Source organism: Podarcis liolepis (assembly GCF_965112155.1).
Source record: "Podarcis liolepis genome assembly, chromosome: 1".
In the NCBI taxonomy this organism is placed as follows: domain Eukaryota; kingdom Metazoa; phylum Chordata; class Lepidosauria; order Squamata; family Lacertidae; genus Podarcis; species Podarcis liolepis.
This window is the reverse complement of record NC_139554.1, coordinates 48066347-48086348: the sequence shown is the minus strand read 5'-3', so window position 1 is coordinate 48086348 and position 20002 is coordinate 48066347. Positions and strand designations below refer to the sequence as shown.

Genomic DNA, 20002 nt, shown 5'->3' with positions numbered 1-20002 from the left:
GTAATTTTCAACAAGGTTGTTGTGACTTCCTTGCTTATATTCTCATGTTATATTTCCATATTATGTATTATGATTTTTTATTATAAAATTATGGGAGGGATCCACCTCTCTATGCTCATTGGACTGACCCCCTCCTGAACTACATGGAGATACTGCTGTGCTTTGAAGTTTATTTTATTGCATCTTCATTTCTTGGTTCTCCCTTTGACTGGAAGTGAAAGTGCTGAAATGTCAAAAGAGTTGCTTGTGCAGTTACATTTTTCACTGAGACAGGGGAAGTACCAAAAATGTTGACAAGTTCCAAAGAGTATCATTTGCTGACTTCAGTGTTTTGGAGAAGAAATGAGGCATTGCAATGGTTAGAGATCCACTAGCATCTCACCAGAACTCTAGGGACTGCCCATCACTAGTATTAGTAGGACTTCAAATCTTTATCCTACACCAATTACCGTATTTTTTGCACCATAACACTCACTTTTTTCCTCCTAGAAAGTACGGGGAAATGTCTGTGCGTGTTATGGAGGGAATGCCAATGGGTGGCATGCCTACGGATTTTCCTCCTCTACAAACTATGTGCGTGTTATGGTCGGGTACATGTTATAGAGCAAAAAATACGGTAAATGCCCCAGCAGCTTACACTGAGCTACATACTGTTGTACTCTTCCTCTGTTTCCCAAGTGGTCAGAGGTTCCTCTCAAGATTCCTTCAGCCATCTTCCTGTTTCTCTCCCTGCCTCTGTTCCAAAGCATCTTCCTCTTCACAGGTACCTTAGACCAGCCCCTTTCCTTGCATGGGCAGGGTCTCCACCTACCAAACCTGATTGCTAACACTCTCCAGATTTCAAGAGGCCTTTTTCTAACCATTAGCCCCTCCCATTAAGGAAATACTAGCCTATCACCCATTGCTTTTAACAAGCATTTCCCTAACAAAGAAAGACTGGCCAGCAGCTGAAACAATAGCTTATTCCATAAGAGAGGGGCCCTAACCTCCTGCCTTGCTTTGTAGGAAGGGGATGCATTGTTTAACTGGAACAGATTACTTCCTCCTCACGGCCTAAATCCTTGCTGTTGTTCAGCACTTTCTATTTTTGGTTTTTAAACAGCTTCATAGGCACTCTTGGTCTTGAGCAGTACAGAGGGGGAGTGCACGGACCTTCAATATGTTTTAAAGTAAGGAAATGCAAAAAAAAGTGGAGGGGGGGGGAGTTCACCACAGGCCATGGTCATACAGAGGACGAAGGATTTCTGTCCCTGTGGTAAAAACTATCCAGAATGTCTGTGTTACTCAAACTGCCACACTGCCACACAGTGCTGACCATCACAATAGGTATGCAAGCTCAGGTTTTTTAAAAAAACATTTCAACAATAAAATATGAATTATATGAAAGAGTGGGTGGTTTTTGGTCTTTCTACAACTGGTGGCTTACAACAGCACATCTATTGAGCAATTACACCATTGTCTGGAAAAGCCCCATGTTATTTTATCCTTAGCCCAAATGCGTACAGTTCCTTGGGAAATGGTTTACCTTGCACCTTCCTTATAGGTTCTCACAGGAGCTGCAGTTAGCAGCCAACCCTGGTAAGCCTTCTTGCCTGGCCATTTCTCTCGAGTGGTTCCTCTCTGCTTCTGACCATCCCCTAGGGCAGCCTTTCTCAACCTGTGGGTCCCCAGTTGTTGTTGAACTACAACTCCCATCACCCCTAGCTAGCAAGGCCAGAGCTCAGGGATGATGGGAGTTGTAGTCCAACAACATCTGGGGACCCACAGATTGAGAACTGCTGCCCTAGGGCAAAATGTTCTGATGCAACTATTACAGGGCCCAGCACAGTCTGCAGGTTATTCTGGAGCTAGGAATGGGAGAGGAGAACTAGCCATGTTTCATTTACTTCTCTGGGCCACAGCTGCCTCAGGAAGATCCTCACCGAAGGTCACTCAGAGTTGGCCCACCCATAAGGCAGGGTGAAGTAACTGCCTCAGGCGGCAGAAGCCTCCAAGGGCACCCCATCACCTCCGCCACCCCCAGAGAAGCTGCTGCTTTACAGCCTACGGTATGTTTACAGCACATATGAGAGTTTCAAAAACTTTCCTGAATGGTAAAGAAAACATTCTGTACATTAAAAAAATAAAATAAAATGTTAGAAACCACTCTTTCATTCAAAGCCACAATGTCCAAAATCAAAGAGACACCTTGATTGTATTGAGAGAACAAAAGAAAGAAAAACACAATTTGGTATTTTGAAAAATGATCCCCATTCTCTTGCAGCAAAATCTGATTATGATTATAATAGTGTTTCAGGTTTTTTTAATGTTCACATTAAAAAAGTGTGTAAGCTGTCTATAAGACTGATATTCTACCATTTTGATAAAACTGCAGTTACATTTCTATAGATCCCTATTGTTTTTATCCATAATAAATGGTACAGGAATTTCTTACATCATTGGTTGAATAGGATGCCTATTAAGGTATCTTTAAGTGGGAGGAACTCAAACGTCTCAGTCAGTTCCTAGTTAACTTCCCAGTTCTTGAAATTATTTTGGGCTGGTCAATACCAACTCTACATATCTCAAATTCTGAGAAAGACTAAAGAGCAACAAACAGTCCTTTATGTCAGTGTTTCCCAACCTTTTTTGGGCAAAGGCACACTTGTTTCATGAAAAAAATCTCGAGGCACACCACCATTACAGCCCCGTGACGTCAGCGCGCAGCGTCACGCCGGGAGGGACATGAATTGCTAGCAAATTACATAATCACCTCCTTGAGGGCTGGCTCATCTTCTCCGAAGGCAGAACCCCATTAATTAACAGCACAGACTCACACCATAGCCAAGACGAGGGGGGGAAACCTCAGTCATGCACAGTCATGCACATGTGGGGGCTAAATGAGGACGAAGACCGGGCAGAGAGCAGGGTTCAAATCACCCCACCTGGCCAGGACAATCCCTGGGTGCTCCCTTGGGCCACTCGCCTGACCCACCTCGCAGGGCTGTTGTTGCGAGGATAACACGGGGAGAACCACGCACGCCCCCGGGAGCTCCTTGGAGGAGAAAGCGGGCGATGAATGCAATGCACGAAATATATGAGAGGCGACCAGGTTTTGCAGGTGAGGGGCCCCCACCAGCCTCCGCTTCCAACACCTGGCGCAACGACGCCGAAGTTTCCCCCCGGGCTCGGCTCAGGGAGCAGCGCTGCTCCTCCCCGGCTCCCCTTCGCCCTCCCGGCTCTCTCTGCCGCCCACTGGGGACCCCCCTCACCTGCCAAGTCCGGAGCGCCGGTGGAAGTTGCATGCATGCATGCAGGGCGCCGCGTTGCCATTGCATTGCACTGCACTCCATGCAACGCCTGCACGCATGCATTGCCTTGCACGCCCGCCAAGGGGTATCCCCGCGGTCCGATGCGTCCCCTCCGGCGCGGATGCAGCATTGCAAAAATAAAAAACCCCCGACGCAGCCCTACCTGGGGGGCAGCCTCCGCCTCCGCCGCTCCGCCTCCGCGGGGATCCCTGGACTCCATTCTGCCGCCCGATCTCCGCGGGGGCGCAGGCAGGCTGCGCGGGGTCTGCGCGGAAGAGCCCGTGCCCGCCCGGCTGCCGCCGCTGCGCTCATTCCATGGCCAGGAGAAGAGCGCTTCAAACAAAACGCCCGGCCCGCCAGGCCACGCTGGGAAACGTAGTTTGCGCACCCCACGCGGGCGCGGAGCCCAAGGGCGAGGGGACTACGGATCCCGGCAGCCCCCATGCCGGGGACGGAGGGGGAGAGGCCGGGTGCAGGGATGGAGGGACGGGCGGGTGGGTGGGCGAGCGAGCGAGTGGCAGCCGCCAAGCCTTGGCCGAGAGCCAGGAAGGGCCTCCCCGGAGGAGGAGGAGCAGGAGGGAGGCGCAGAGCGGGAGGGAGGGAGGGAACCCCAGGGGTCATCTAGTGACAGCGCCCCAATCGAAAATTTGACTTAAAAAAAAAAAATCTTTCGAATTTTTTAATTTTTCCCGCGGCACACCAGGCAACATCTCGCGGCACACTAGTGTGCCACGGAACAGTGGTTGGGAAACACTGCTTTATGTAGAGTAAGTCTATATTATTTAAGGCTAATAAAAACAACTTAAAATACCTCATTATAACAGTTTGGCCTTTCTCACTAGAACTTTGAGAAAATGGGTCTCTGGCTTATTTCTTTCAGTCCCTCTTACGGTATTTAATATACCCAAGGGATAATTTGACTATAAATACAACATGTATACATGTGAACCATGTTGCCTGAGACAAAGCCAGAAGGAAGCCCCACTGCTCATTATATCTTACAAGTTTCTCCACTTGTGAACAATCTGAACTTATATTCTGTTTGGCAAGAGAAGCCTAGACCACTTCCTTAAGCATGACTAAAGCACCCAAAATGTGTTAAAATGTAAGGGCAGACTCAACCAGGCTATAATGGATTACTTCCTCGGCGTAGTGTTTTTTGCTTGCTGGGCATGTCACAAGAAGTGGTGAAGAGCAAATGTGTGAGGAGACTCAAATCAACTTTCCACCACTTCCTGCAAAATACGAAAAGAGAACTCACGCAGATAATGGACTACCCAAGGGTGTTTTGCAAAGTTAACAGTTGTTTTCATCAAATAGCTGTTATTTTCTGAAACACACTGATATATTTACAGATAGGTAGCCGTGTTGGTCTGCCATAGTCAAAATAAAAAAATTCCTTCCAGTAGCACCTTAAAGACCAACTAAGTTAGTTCTTGGTATGAGCTTTCGTGTGCATGCACACTTCTTCAAATACACTGAAACAGAAGTTGCCAGATCCTTCTATATAGTGAGAAGGTGGGGAGGGGTATTACTCAGAAGGGTGGTGGGAATGGGAGATTGGCAGATAGCTGAGATGAGCCTGTTGACGACTCTTAACGACTGTAATAGGTCTTACAGGAAAAGGCAAGGGGTGAGAAGGTGAAAATGGCTAAGTCATGTATAATGAGATAAGAATCCAATGTCTTTGTTCAGACCAGGTCTCTCCATGGTTTTAAGTTTGGTAATGAGTTGCAATTCAGCAGCTTCTCTTTCCAAGTTGGTCTTTAAGGTGCTACTGGAAGGAATTTTTTTATTTTGACACTGATATATTGCCATTCTTAACCCTAATAACGGATAACTTTCTTAATAGGTTTTGGTGGTTCTCTCTGAGAGTTCAGCAAACATGGAACATCGAAGCTCCCACTTTTTCTGGAGCTGATTCTAAAAAGTTTTACAACAGAAGGTGCCCAAGCACCACAGAGGTTAACACAATACTCAAGTGTCAAGCCTCACTTGATAATTTGCAGCTTGAACAGTCCGGTTTCCTTTCTGCAGGTGAGGCATCTGGTCCCTAAATGCAGTATTGTGGGCTGAATTTGGAACACCTAAGCATGCGTGCTTCTTGGCCGGAATATTTTAACACTTGGCTGGTGATGGCCAAGAAGATTGTACATTCTAAGTCCACAGCCTATCAAGAAATTGGTCATATTCACTGAAGTGCATGCATAATGGATTTTCATCCCATATATGTTTCTTTGGAAGTTAAGCCCACTGGTTTCACTCAACTCAGATCAAACTACAGGAGTGTATAACTGTAGCCTGGCAGTGCCTTTTGAAAGAGTAAAGCTACTTGGAAGATAGGAACACAAGAAACTACCTTATACAAGGTAAGACTATCAATCTAACCCAATATTTTTCGTCTGACACACAGTGGCTCTCTAGAGTAGGGGTGGGGAACTATGTTCCACTCAAGGGTTGCATTCCCTCATGGGGGGGCACATGCCAGTAGTAGGTGGAGTAGGAGTCAAAAATAGGTGACTTACCTTTGTACAATAGGCTACAATCCTGCCACGCAAAAACCACAGGATTCTCTACACCCCCCCCCAAACTAAACTCTTCACTCTCCATGCAGGCAAGCAAGAGGCACTATGACAGTTCAAGGACACATTCCAGCAAGGCAAATGCACTTGAGGAGGGTTCAAAGCAGGCCAGTAAGAAGGGTGGCCTGGGAGGGGGCCTAGCCTGCTGAATTTCAAGGGCCAGAGAGCCGCATTGCACCCCCTGGCTCAGGACCGGCCCAATACATTTTGTAACCTGAGGCAGATCCCAAAATGGAACCCCCCCCCCAACCAAGGAAGAAAGGGTGCCAGAAGATCTACATCAGGAGCAAGGGGGAAGAAAAATAGGCATCGGAATCTGCTGCCCAAGTGGATTCTGCCACCTGAGGCAGTCAGCGGCCTTACCCTGGTTTGAGTTTCCCCAACCCTGCTCAAGAGTCTTAGTCAAAGGCTATTAACCATGATGGCTATGCTCTGCCACAATAGTCCAAAGCAACATCCTTCTAAACATCAGCTGCTGGAAACCACAGGAGGGGAGAGTGCTCTTGTGTCCTGCTTGCAGAACAGGACCCAGCAGGATCTTCTTCCGACCTTAGATGGCTTTCACATCAGCTTCCAGCTGAACCTTTCACTGGCCTTGCAGGGCACTGAATCTGGGACCTTTGGCTTGCAAAGCCCAGGCTCTTTTCCTGAGGTAGGGCCCAAAAGCATGTCTGCATTTTCCTCTCGTTTGCAGGGTTGCTAGGGGACAGGGGGGATGGGTGATCCTTTGGATCCCAGCCATGCCCCAGCACAAATCAGTAATTGTTTTAAAAAGAAACAACTATCAGTACTCCAAACCTTCCTGGAAATCTCACTGTCTGTTCCTAAAATCCCCTTTCCCCACCACTAGTTGCATTGAGACTGCTAAACCCCAGCTAAATTCCTGGAACTAGGAAACATTCAATACTAATATTGCAATGGGCATGGAAAAAGCTGCAATAGGCATGATAATAATTTACCTAGGGCACTGGAACAAACCTAACACACCTCTGCTCTTGTAATAATTGAACCCGAACAAAATTCTTAACAAGCAGAATGGGTTATGTATCCACAAGAAGAAACATGTACTCTAATTACGACAATATCTACCCACTTCCTCCTTGAAAAACAAGCTGGTTCCTGCAATCTTACCACTTGCAAGTGAGATACATATAAAAGTGTGCTGCTCACTCACCACACAAACTGGTGTGGTTTGCCATTGCTCCTTGATAAACATTTGCTCACTTTTCTAGCACCTTTGCTGCTAGGTTTGGGCTAGAGGATTGTATTGTGCTCTCTTATTATTGAGTTCATCTGCTGCCTGCAAAGGGATAGATATACTTGGCCTTTTCAATGTAACATTGCATCAACTGGAATGTTGGAAGAGCACTCACTGATCCCTGACTCAGGGTTTGAAAAAGCTTTGCCAAGTTATTGGGAAATTACACTTTATGCTGTCTTCCTTCTGGCGGAGAAGCCAAGTTACAGGGAACCAGGCAGAGGGCCTTCTCGGTAGTGGCACCTGCCCTGTGGAACGCCCTCCCACCAGATGTCAAGGAAATGAACTTTTAGAAGACATCTGAAGGCAGCCCTGTTTAGGGAAGCTTTTAATGTTTGATCCATTACTGTATTTTAATATTTGGTTGGAAGCCGCCCAGAGTGGTTGGGGAAGCCCAGCCAGATGGGGGGGTATAAATAAATTTTTATTATTATTATTATTATTATTATTATTATTATTATGAGTTGGGGGAGGGGGGAAACCCCCCACCCTGGCAATTTCTACACTCAGTGAAGGGTTAGAACAGTTTCCCAAATTTATTTGGCTTACCGCCCGCTTTTCAGAAAGAATAATAATACTCAGTGCCCCCCTGGAATCTACCTTCTTTATGCAAAGCGGCAGGGCCAGTGTCACAGCCTGCCTGCCATTGGTCAAATAGGCAGGCAAGCTGTGATCCACTTCCCAGACCTAAGTGAAGCTGAAAAGCGTTCACCCAAGCATGGGAAATTCCCTTGCCAGATCCAGGAGAGGCATTGTTGCATCCTGCAACAGCGTCTGACCTGGCAGTAAGCGTCATTACACAACAGATGAAACATGCATGAACAGTTTTTCAATTTCTTCTTTTTTCTTTATGCTTCCACTGCCCCCTTATTTTTATTCAACATTCCCCAACTGCACCCCTGGATCTTTCCAGCGCTCCCCAGGGGACGGTATTGCCCACTTTGGAAAACACTGGCTAAGAATTTGAGCTAACTCATAGATTCATGAATTTAGCAAGGGCTGGAAACAATCACAGAATCGTTTCCTCGTGAAGCCAGCCTGGCAACTGGGCTCACTGGGGGTGGGTCACTGAAGAAACAAAAGGCTGAACGTGGCCTGGTTTGCTTGATAATGGCAAGACATCAGCAAAACGTAAGAATCTCTGCCCAGCAGCTTTTGGGGTAGCAATTACTGTTGGCCTGATGCAAGCAACAAGAAAAAGTTCCTTTTGCTGTGGGCTTGGTATGTGAAATATGTGTAAAGAAACCGTATTTCATAAAGACACTGCAGACTGGTGGTACATTGCTTATAAAGGTTGAATGGCGATTACATCTACAAAGGATTAAGGACTGTAAGACATTTTGCACATAAGAACTTAAAAGTCTGTTGTTGTTTTAAAAAGTGATTGCCCCCTTTAAGAAATAATTTCATTTTTATCCCTATTCCGGTAAACTATGTAGACGTTTAGTATGTCCTTCAACAACCAGTGTGTGTTGCACTGCTTAAAATATGCCAACAGCACAAAAACCTGAAATTATTGAGGTATGTACATGGCAGCAACAGAGTTGGTGCCAAGGAATGGTGATCATGGTAGGTGTGTTGAAGAGCAGGCAACAAAAAATTTCCATCTTGCAGAATTCCTCAAGCCTGTTCATTTTAATAATGTTAAACTATTTCTTTTTCTTACAGGCCTTTCAAATAACCATGTTTTAGAATGTTAAATGCAGTTGTGACCGATTTGCTGTGGGCCATCTAGACACTTTCCCTTCAAGCTCTGCTTCTGTTGCCTCATTTTCCCAATGGCGTTTGTGATTTTCCACTAGAGAAAATGCAGTTATTTCCTTAACTAGTGCAGTGATTGCTATTGGGTTGCAGCACAGAATGTGGGTGTGTGAGGCAGAGATGGACAATCTGTGGTCTTCCAGATGTTGCTGAATCCCAACTCTCTGTGGGGCTTCCCTTGCACTTGAGTCTGGAAACTGTTGTTAGTGCTACAGCTTCATCGCTGACAGGAGTGGGACCCTGAGAGCATATAACATCCCTCCTCAGATTCTTGCACTGGTTGATGATTTGTTACCAGGCCAGACTCATGGTGTTACAATCAGTACATAAAGCTCGTAACAGCTTGGTATCTGCTTACTTGCAAGATCACCTAACCAGATATGTGCCACTTGACCACTTCAATCTGCAGAACTGGCACTTTTACAAGTTCCACATAATGTTCATTGTAAGGAATCGAGCCTTTAGTGTGAAAGCTCCTACACTTTGGAATTCCCTACTCGTTGCTATTAAGCCTTTACCATATTCTTGTTGATGCCCGGCTTGTAGTCTTGCCATTTTTGCTTAGGCAAGACTACCTAGACATGTAAAGTTGGTATGTATTTTAAGCTGTAATTTTAGTTTATAATTTACTTATTTTATAATGTATGCAGTTTATAATGTATATATATTTGAGTGTGTGTGTGTGTGTGTGTGTGTGTGTGTGTAGTGAACTACTTAAGAGGTTTTATTTACAATTAAGTGGTATGCAAATTCTGTTAAATAAAATAAAGCAAACTTTCATCAGCCCTAAATATGACTAATAGGTTAGGGCTGATGGGAGTTAGAGTCAAGAAACATGTGGAAGCTCTCAGTCTCCTCACTCCTGCTATATGGAAATATCACTCCAACAATTCGCTATTCCATGTTATGAACTTAACTGCTGTAAACAGCCTGGGGCAGCGCCAGCATGGGGAAAATATCTTGAAGTGTGCTGGTGCCAGTTTTTTAAAAATAAAAATAATTTTAAAAAGCAGCAAAGATGCCCTAATAATTCCTTCATGATTTCAGGAAATTGAAAAACTTTTTAAAAACAATATTTGCTGTTTAAAGCCAGTTCTCGATTAGATATCATGCAAGTGGTGCTAGCTAGCGTGAGGTCATTGCCAACATTTTCCCCCTTTTTTCCTCACTGTTCCTTATTTTGTATTGTTTACTTCATTCTTTCCTTCGCCCTCATTCCCTCTAAGGGGTTTCTGCAAACTGTTCCTTGCTAATGATTACTACACACAAAAATGTTTAAGAAATAAATGGCTGCAAAGAAACAACTCAGATGTAGAAAGAGTCAGAACTAATATTTTATGTATGCTATTAACCATCTCATCTGTCCCCCTACTTTACTTACAGGAATCGATGTCAGGAACCATGAAGCGCTACCAGGACCAGAATACTGGGAAATAACTGGTGAATACCAATTATTCCTGAAGTTCCACATTTGCCCCCAGCTCACCCTCTGAATTAAAAAAAGTGGGGGAGGGGCTTGACTCACTCCTTAGCCAAAACAGCCCCCAGTAGAGCTTAAAACACAAATCTATGCAGCGTTTACAAAGTGCGGGAAATATAAGTTGTTAGACCTTTAAATGTCCCAGTGTTAAGTGCTTACAGTTTCCCCCTGCCTCTACCCTTCTCAGAGTGAATAGACCACAAACTTTCCTAAGTTTCAAAGCTTTACTTACAGTAATCACAGCAGAAACATCACAGGTAAAAGCTTCTTCAGTACAAAAAACTAAAAAGTATCTTCAAGCATGGAGTCTGAGCTAGGGTGCCCCAACTTCATGCATGTGGTCAGTTACATAGTTCAGACAGAAGAGTGAGAGAGGAACAGGAAACAAACAAAACAACTTCCTTCCCCAAAGGTGAGGGGGCGTGACCTAGCCATTTCCTCTCTCTAGCATTTTACAGCTCTGTGGCCCTTAACCCCTTCATTTACTAACTAGCATAGATATGCACTGTTAGGTTTGCCTGCAAAAAAATCTCCCACACAGGATTGAGTCAGCATGCCCCAATGCAGGAGGAGGTAGAAAAAAAAACAGAGGAGAGGCTGATTGGGGGGAACTGAAGTTGGAGCAGGGCTCTGCCCGCTGTGCCTCAACTGTGTGGAAACTGTTGGGACCCCTTTGATGCTTCTGTCCAGTTCTGAATGTCTTGCTTGATTCCTGGATTGTTACTCTTGAACACTATGTCTGCTGCCAAAGCCTGTACTCTTACTTGCACACAAGAGCCTCTATCTGCTGGGCGTGAGGGAGGACAATCACCTACAAAATCTCTGGAAGCCACACGTCTAGCCTGAAGGTCCTTACCCAAAAAAAAGGGTGGGCATACTGTTTCCCTTTTTTCCAGCCTCATTTACCAAGCCTGTGCTGGTTTCAGATTAAAGATCAGCAGCTGTGCAGGTGAAAGGTTGTCCACCATGTATGGTGGCCTGTCAGAGGTTCAGTCAACATTTTTGCAGATAGCCTGAAACTGCAGGGGAGAGAGGGAGAATCTATATCATATATACCAGATCAAATAAGTATAGTGGTTATCAGCCTGTTCATGGATCAAATGCACATTATTTTGAAATGCTCAGTTTACATGGGGCTGTTAGCCCTGGAGTCTTGGGTGTGTCTACTTAAGAGTTTATCTATGAGGGGTGTTTGCTTTGTCATTGCCCTTGTAGTACCTGTTTTGCTTCTTTCCTGATCACTTGATAGTGCACAAGGTGTATATCAGGAAGCAAGAGAATCTGCTATTTTGGTCTCAAATGCGCAAGGTACACTTAATGCCCGAGAAAGGGAATACCTCATATTAGGGATAATGCCTAGCTAAGGGAGGTTATGCTAATAGGCCATCAAGAGGGGGAAAGGGATAGATTCCTGCATAATACATACATTTATATAGTGATTTTTGAGAGCTCAGTATGCTTCACATAATTATCTCAGTAATCTACAATAACACTGTAAAGTAGACTAGCATTATCTCATTGCGGATGGGCGTCTATGAATAAGTTGATATTTGAGCTAGTCACTATGCTAAAGCTCCCTTCAAAAAAATTTCTGTCATGTGATCATAATCAGAATTTAGGGGTTTTGTTAGCATCACTTCAAACTTACTGTGTTTGCATTTGCCATTTTATTACCTGTTCCCCCCTTTTTGAGAGATCCAGTGGTAAGATTGGCTACCTACAGGACAAACTCCCTCTGTCTTCTTCAAATTCAATTGCAAGAATTGGTCACTCCACACACTAAGTATGTTGGGCTTGGATTGTGGGCGCTTCATTTGTAACTATTGGTGATCTGGAGTAGGAACTAAAGTCATTCATAAGCTGTTGCATAGAGGGAAGCAATTTTGGATTACACTCAAAAAGAAGAGGAAGTCCCTTTTGTTAGTTTGAAAATGATGCACATAGTTGAAGTTTATTTGTTTCATATTGCAGACTCTGCATAATTCTATAATGTTTACAGTGGTGAATATTTCAACACTTGCTGCTGTTATCTTAATACTTAAGTTTTCTACCTTCTGCAATGTGTGAAGTCAGTCTGCTAACCTCTTTGAGCTATATGCTGCAGAAGATGTGAATCTGTAGACAATGAATCAGCAACAGCACTACCACCCTCTTGCTGGGAATGGTAGGTAGGTGCAACGCCCTAATTTTCCTCAGACCATGGATTAGAATTCCAGAAGAAGCAGTAGGAAAACTATGGACAACAAGTGTCTCATACAACAAATATTATTCCTTAGAAAGCAAGTTCTGTATTAGTAAAATGACATGGGGAATGAAGTCTGATGTTCCTTTTAATTCGCTGGAGTTATTTTATACACAGATCTTTTTCCAGATGCAAAATTATTTGGTTTTTGAGTCTTATTTTTTTAAAGGTTGTTTTTAGCTGTATGGTACAGAACAACTGAAAAAGCTGTGGTTTTTGAGGGTGGGTTGTGTGATTGTTGGGCTAGGGATGGAACTGGTTGGAAGAGTTACTGTAAATCATCTGTGACTTCTGAGTTCAAGCCCAGCTTAGAATAACAAAACCGGTTAACAGCAGTCACATTTAAATGATCATATCTCAGATTGATAAGACACAATATGAACAAGTCTTCTGCCTGTTCACAAAACCACTTTTGCTCCTCTATTTACAGTGCAATCAATCAAGAGCAGGAAGTCTGTTCTTAGTCATAGTTTGTCTTTTCATCCAAACTTGGAAACTATAGTTACCAGCTCTGGAAATGAGGCTGCATGCACTAGCAAAAGCAGGGCCTTTTTTTCAGCCAGAACTCACCAGAACTCCATTCCAGCATCTCTCAGGTGGGCGCCATTGCCATTATAAGAGAACAATGGAAGCGTTCGTGGTGAGTTCCGGCACCTCTTTTTCTGGAAAAATAGGACTGAGCAAAAGGATTAATCATCATCATCTATATCTGGCCAATATCCAAATGTAAGGCAAAATGGACTGCTGAATCTGATTAGCATAAAATGGATGATGTCAATTCTTCTCCCCAAGAAACACTGGAAATTGTAGTTCTGTGAAGGGAATAGGGCTGTCCTAACAACTATCAGCACCCTTAACAATCTACAGTTCCCAGGATTCTTTTTTTTGGGGGGGGAAGCCATGACTTTAATATGATACTGCTTTACATGTACGGTTCAGATGGGGCCTTACAAAGCTTAAGCAGAGCTTTGAGCTGATTGCAATGACAAGCCAAATATACAAAGGACAGCGGTTCTGAGGAGCTTCAATTATTACATGGTGATCTTGAAAAGCTGAATAGGTCTACTATTTGAGTCAAGAAGTAGGGACTTCATCTGATTCCAAGGATGCCGGTATCAGTGCACAGGGCTAGACCAAGACATTTTGCTGTCTGACGTACCCCTTTTACAAATCAAGCTGTATAGTTACCTAAGCAAACCAAGTTGTTTTGGTACTGAGGCAGAAACTCCCGCAAATGCCTCTCCCTGGAAGGAAGAACACAATCATTAAAAATCAAATCACTAACAATTCGCTATCCTTTTATGGCACTCAAAGTCAGCGGCCAGAAGTGGTTGCTTCACTCTACCAATAGTAGAGCCAGCCTTGATTATTACATGCTATTGTGAAGGGCACAGACATTGTCTTTGGACCAGGGATTAGTTGTTGTTGTTGTTTAGTCGTTTAGTCGTGTCCGACTCTTCGTGACCCCATGGACCAGAGCATGCCAGGCACTCCTGTCTTCCACTGCCTTCCGCAGTTTGGTCAAACTCATGTTGGTAGCTTTGAGAACACTATCCAACCACCTGGAGCAGGAACCGGCAAGTCACTCCAGTATACCTGCCAAGAAAACTCCATGGACAAAGACAACAGGGATTAGTTAATTGACTGCTAAGTATTGGTATAAGGAAGGAAGTGCACATTTCTAGGTCATCTTACCCTAGTTACAATTTTCCTACAACCAAAATTGCAATTAACTATAATAAACTTTGCATAATATATTCTTTTTCTCCTCAGGCTAAATAATTGTTTTCTTTTCCTTTTCCATAAAATAACATTGCACAACTGGGAATTTCTCCTCTGGAAGCCAGCAGCCTTCTTCCCATAGGCTGCTACTAGGATAACACAATGGGCTACAGGGACTTTGGGTTTGGCCTGGTATGCCTCTTCTCAGTAAAGTTTTGTTCTGGGACAGCTGCAGCTTGGGTTAGAAGCAAGGGAAACAACAGTAGCTGTGTGTGTACACGCGCGTGCACGCTGAAGCAGCCCTCTGCCTGAAGTGGTGTGTTTAGTCAGTGCCACAAACCCCACGCTCTCATCCACCAGTCAAGCCTCAGCTCCAGCATAGGAACAAAATAAACCAATAAGAGGAAGTGCGTGGTTAAAAACACCCAGGAGAACATACAGTTCTCTGTGGTTTTTTGAGGGGGGGCCTTGTGATTCTGCCTTGCATGGCAAGGAGGGTGAGCTTAACCTGTGGGAACAGGGCATGCTAGAGCAGGCAAATATTTGTGTCATGTGGTGGCATGCCCCACCTGGTGTTAATATCCAGGAAATAGATCAGATCCAATATAGATTATGATCGGCTGAATGTAGGACATACTTCTCAGGACTACCAACTTCTACCTTCCCACCTCCTCCCCTTTTCATCTCTCTCTTTCTCACGCCAACCCTTCCTCCTCCTCCTCAGGTCACTATACATTTGCTAGATAGAAGGCGGCTTCTGCTGTAGGGTTGTCATCCGTATTCAAGACAGACTGGGGGAAAATATGAATACTTGAAACATTAGTCGTGGTTAGGGTAAGGAATATATCTGCAAGGTTATATAAAGTCCTTTATCTGTCCTCATAACAAGAGCTGACTCACATATTTGTCATTTGATAGCTCAACACTCAACAAAGAGTCTTGTGGCACCTTAAGGACTAGCAGATTTATTATAGTATAGGCTTTTAAGAACGGAGCCCTGTTTCTCAGATGTGTGGAGTGTTGGCAGACATACACAGATATGCATATGGGGGAAGGGGGAGACACAAATGGTAAATACTGGGGTTAAAGGCCATGAAATATAAGCGATAGCAGTTTGTCTGAGCTGTGTCATTTCCATGCAAAACTCAAATGTGGACAACAGGAGTGGAGAAGCAGGAGCCCCAGGGCCAGATATAACTTGCCCATCTGTCTGCTGCCTCCCCCTCATAGCGACTTGGCTTGAAAATAAGCTCATGCTGAAGGGAGGTGAGAGTCTACACATTTGTGTACATCTGCAGGCTATGCATGTGTGCCTGTTTTGGCCCTGACCACAAGTAGCATGCAGCCCCACAGAGAGTTGGCCACAAGGGAAAAGGTGATGAAATGAAAAGGGAGCCCATCCCTGCTGTCCCAGAAATGAACAGAGACACCAACTTACAGCAGCAGTCCCTGGTTTGAATACTGTCTCTCCATCTATGCAGTTCTGATTAAACACATAGGTGGTGGGGAAAGAAACCCACATTTCTGATTTAGCCTTAACAGAATAGAATATGCTGTAATTTATAGTTCTGTGATTTCATACTAAATGCTTCCTTTGAAGTTTGTTGTCGATGAAGTCTGGTGAATGAGGTGAGCGGCAGTGTGGCCTCTAGTTCACAAAAGCTCATGCCACAATAAACTTGTTAGTCTGTAAGTCACTAAAGGATTCTGTTGCTGCTGCTGCATCAGTTCTACTGTGGAATTCATCATCCAAATGACTCATAACTGAATGTGCGAATTACTTCAACTTTTTTTGTCTGACGTGGTATGAGTGTTGCCTCTCTGGTGTTTGGCCAGTGGTAGCTGTTTCACACCTGTAAGAGATTACTTGATGTCTTGCAGTTGCAGATGCCCTTCAGCAAACAAACCTACCCAGAATACAACACACCCTGTGTTACTCTGGGTGATGATGGAAGGCAAGAGAGTCAAAGGGAATGGGGAAATATCTTGTGAACTTACTGCATCTGAAGCCAAGCAAGACTTGAACAGACTCCTACACCGATCCCAGTTGCAACCATGAACACTTGATATCAATCTTCTAAACGATGTAGACAAAAAACAATGACACATTTTACACAGGCCTCTGAATGATCTTCATTGCATTGCATTTCCTGGTTAAAATCATATCTTATATCTTTATTAAGTTACCCAGACTAGCATTACTTCATTATTCAAAACTGGTTGAAAGGAAACAAAGGAAGAGTGATGAAGTCCATTAACAGGAGGGCAAGCATTTTGCTACACATAAAAGAGGCAGTAAATTATTTGTCATACATACTGAACACTTGTTTCTAGTATTAAGAAATCTGTCAAGAACTTGTCATCGCAGTTCACTGTAGAATTAATTTTATTCCTCTGGCGAGCAGAAGGCCTGGTGGTTCACCCATACCATAAAAATACAACACAGGGCCAAAGGAGAATAATATTTATGTGAAGCTGACTATTAGCAGATCCACACCTTTAGAAAAAGTCAGTGGTGCACCATCCTATGATTATGTCTGCACGATACATTTAAAGCACATGACGTCCCCCAAAGAATAAGGGGATAACTGTAGTTTACTCCTCACAGTGCTAGAATTATCAGCACCCTTAACAAACTATGTCAGGATTCTTCGGGGAAAGTCAAGTGCTTTAAATACATAGTGTCTATACAGCCTATGCCACCTTCAGAATGCCAGTGGGGAAGAAAAATATCATGCCTACTGATATTTATGGGGTAGGAGCCCATGAATGGGCTTTCTCTGTGGTGGCCCCTCACCTATGGAATGAGCTTCCCTCTGAGGTGTGCATCCTTTTAGTTAATTATGCTTCTTTTGCACTTGCCTTTTAATTGTTTTATTCCTTCTCGTAAACTTCCTTGAGAGTTTGGTTAAAGGGAGGCATAAAAATACCTAATCACCAATAAATGTTATAACAATAAGATTATATATTTTTCACTAAGTGCTTCTCGTACATTATTTCAGCATTTCTCACAAGTGCCCTTTTAAAGCAGGAACGAAGAACCTGCCGGCCTTGCAGGTATTTCTGAACTACAGCTCCGAGGACCCATGACCTGGCTGCGGCTGGTGGGAGTTGTGATCCAAAATATCTGGAGAGCTCCAGGTTAGCAAAGGCTGGACTAGATTATTTCCAACATCCCTGTTGCAAAAAAATATTATACTGTGGTTCTGTACTGCATTTTAAAGAACCCTGTGAAGTGGTGCTACATGGAAAGAGCATAAGCAAATCTACATTGCACCTTTCCTGTGCTCTTGAAACTGTAGCATATAGGAGCTGTTGTTAAACCTGCCAAAGTACTTCTCTGAGATGCAGTCAAGACTATGGTATGCCTCTGTCTTGTTCTTAATGCTTTCTTTTTCTGGTTGAAGGGCAAAGCAGACTGTGCGAGAGAAGCAGTGCAACCCAGCAGAGAAAATATTAAGCTTTGACCTGCATTAAATTCCCAGCGGGAAGTAATGGTGATTGCTCTCAGAGCATTGCTAAAGAATGCTGAAGGTGATAGACTGCGGCTCTTTGAAAATTAAAACTGCTATAGAAACAAACAGACAAACCCAAGAATGTGTTCACATCATAAAGCACTCGCCCCTGTGTCGGTACCACATCATGCTAGTTTTTTATATTAAAAAAGGAATGACTTTACTGCAAGGATGTGAAACCTGGCCCTCCAGATGTTAGTGGACTCCAACACCCATCAGCCTCAGCCAGCATGGCCAATGCTTAGGGACGATGGGAGTTGTAGTTCAGCAGCATCTGGGTGGCTACAGATTTCCCAACGATCGTTTTTCTGGTTCCAATTATTTTAGAAAGTGAGGAAATGCCAATTGCTATGGCACACTTTGATTACTGTGGGGGTGAAGATGGCAGCCAGATGTTAAACAGACAGTTGAAAAAAATCTTAAGACAGTTAACTGCAGGTTTCACTTCTGTATATTGAGCAAGAAGGAGTGTGTGGTAGGGGATATAAGATGAAACTATTTTCTAAAAGGCTGATTTGTAGCAGGTATTGAAGGGGCAAGAGCTCTCACGTTCCTCTGAGTGTTCATATGAAGTAGTCGTTTAGAGTGAAACTGCTTCAAGAAAGATTGGCAGGTAATAATACTTTGAGAATCAAGAAGTGTAGGTTGGGGGTGGAGGAAGGAACCTGAGAACGAAGTGGTGGAATTCAAAAGATCTGCGGTGCAAACAACCCAGCGCAACCCAGACTCCCCCATAAAACAGCAACAGCAAATAGGAGTTCTGTTATACCCATGAGGAAACGTCATAAAACCACATCATGCCTGGCAGCAACCGACCCACAATCCCGTTTCCTCTGTTGTTATTGCAGAACTGTGTTCAACGCCTTTGGCTCTGTTTAAACGCTGCAGTGGGTTCCTTTAGAACCCCCATGGTTTAGTGGGGGAGGCCATAAATCAACAGCCATTCTTGCCCTTAGCGTTCAGTCTGAGCACAGCAGGTATTCATTTAGGATGTTTTAAAGACCTATTTAAAACAAAGGTTGTCTAGGGAATAAGTGTAGCCTTTGGTAGAGACCAGACATAGTTTAGTCAACCAAGCGGTTGTAAGATCAAGCCTGTGCTGCGTTACACACTTGCATACCCTCCAACATGCTGCAGAAGAAAATCAGGAAGCACAACTTTTGGGACCACACTCCCAAGCAGATCATGTAACTCACACGAGAGTGCCCCCCCAAGTGCATCTTGCACTGAAATGCCTTCTGCACATGCTCAGATAATACTGTTGCCTATTCCAGTACCCCCTTCCTCTCCCTGACCATATCTGTAGTTGCACTAAGAGAATGATAGACTCATAGAAGCACAGAGGCAGAAGGGCTTCCAGGGGTCACCAAGACCAGAATCTCCAACTCACCCTGGCAGGCAGGTTTCCTTGAGGCTGAGATTGGATACCCTCTCCTTCAAGCCAGCTACTGGTGGGGAACGCAGCCAGTCAGCAGCGAGGAGGTGTGGAGAGAGCCAGATCTGGATCCTGCCTTCTTTTCTTCCAACATTGGACAGAGGTAGCAGCTCTCAAGGCAGTGCTGTTGCCACTCGGGGCCTGTGGGCACCTGCTTAGCTCCCAGCCATGACGGGGCACATGTCACAGCCAAGTGCCGTTTGTGGTGCTGTGGAGCATTCTTCTCCACTCACTGCCTCACCCTTGGTGCTTTCTCACCACCATGTTGAGGCGGCTGGCGCACTGAGTTCACAGGGGCACAGGGGGACATAGGCTGCACCCTGAGGAGTCTGGCAGCTCCTTCTTCCCTGCCTCGCTTGGCACATCTGCTGTGTCCTGCGCACCATGAGTGTGCTGAGAGCAAGGGCTGGTGGGCCGAGAAGCGTCCCCCTGTGCCCCTGATGCTGCAACTGGCTCTACAAGTCCCCCCAAAACGTGCATCTTTGGGGGTTGCAATCTGACAGGAGCTAAAATGGGACATCCCAGGATCCCACCAGAAGCCAGGGTGGCCTCTGTAAGTCCGGGATGTCCCACTTAAAATGGGACAGTTGAGGGGTATGCTCTTGGGTAATGCAATCCCCTAATGATCTGGTTTACAGCAGGCCTTTTAAGACATTGAAATGCAGTGCAAGTAAATACCTTTCTCCATTGCAATCTGCAGCAGCAAACACCAACAAA

The 20002-nt window shown here is 44.5% G+C and overlaps 2 long non-coding RNA genes across 2 annotated transcripts in view; both read right to left on the bottom strand.

The window, feature by feature from the left end:
• The window catches only part of LOC310687130, a 92830-nt gene extending 81692 nt beyond the window's left edge, over nt 1–11138 (bottom strand). The window contains exons 1-2 of the long non-coding RNA XR_014516243.1: nt 10604–11138; nt 10273–10380 (exon numbers count right to left, since the gene is read on the bottom strand). This is a non-coding gene — a long non-coding RNA (uncharacterized lncRNA). The remainder of the gene's footprint in view (nt 1–10272; nt 10381–10603) is intronic.
• Nucleotides 11139–12688: 1550 nt separating this feature from the next.
• Nucleotides 12689–19758, bottom strand: LOC310687157. Its single transcript, XR_014516281.1, has 3 exons — nt 19241–19758; nt 16334–16412; nt 12689–14221 (listed from the first exon to the last, which is right to left on the bottom strand). It is a non-coding gene; the product is annotated as an uncharacterized lncRNA (long non-coding RNA).
• Nucleotides 19759–20002: the final 244 nt, after the last annotated feature.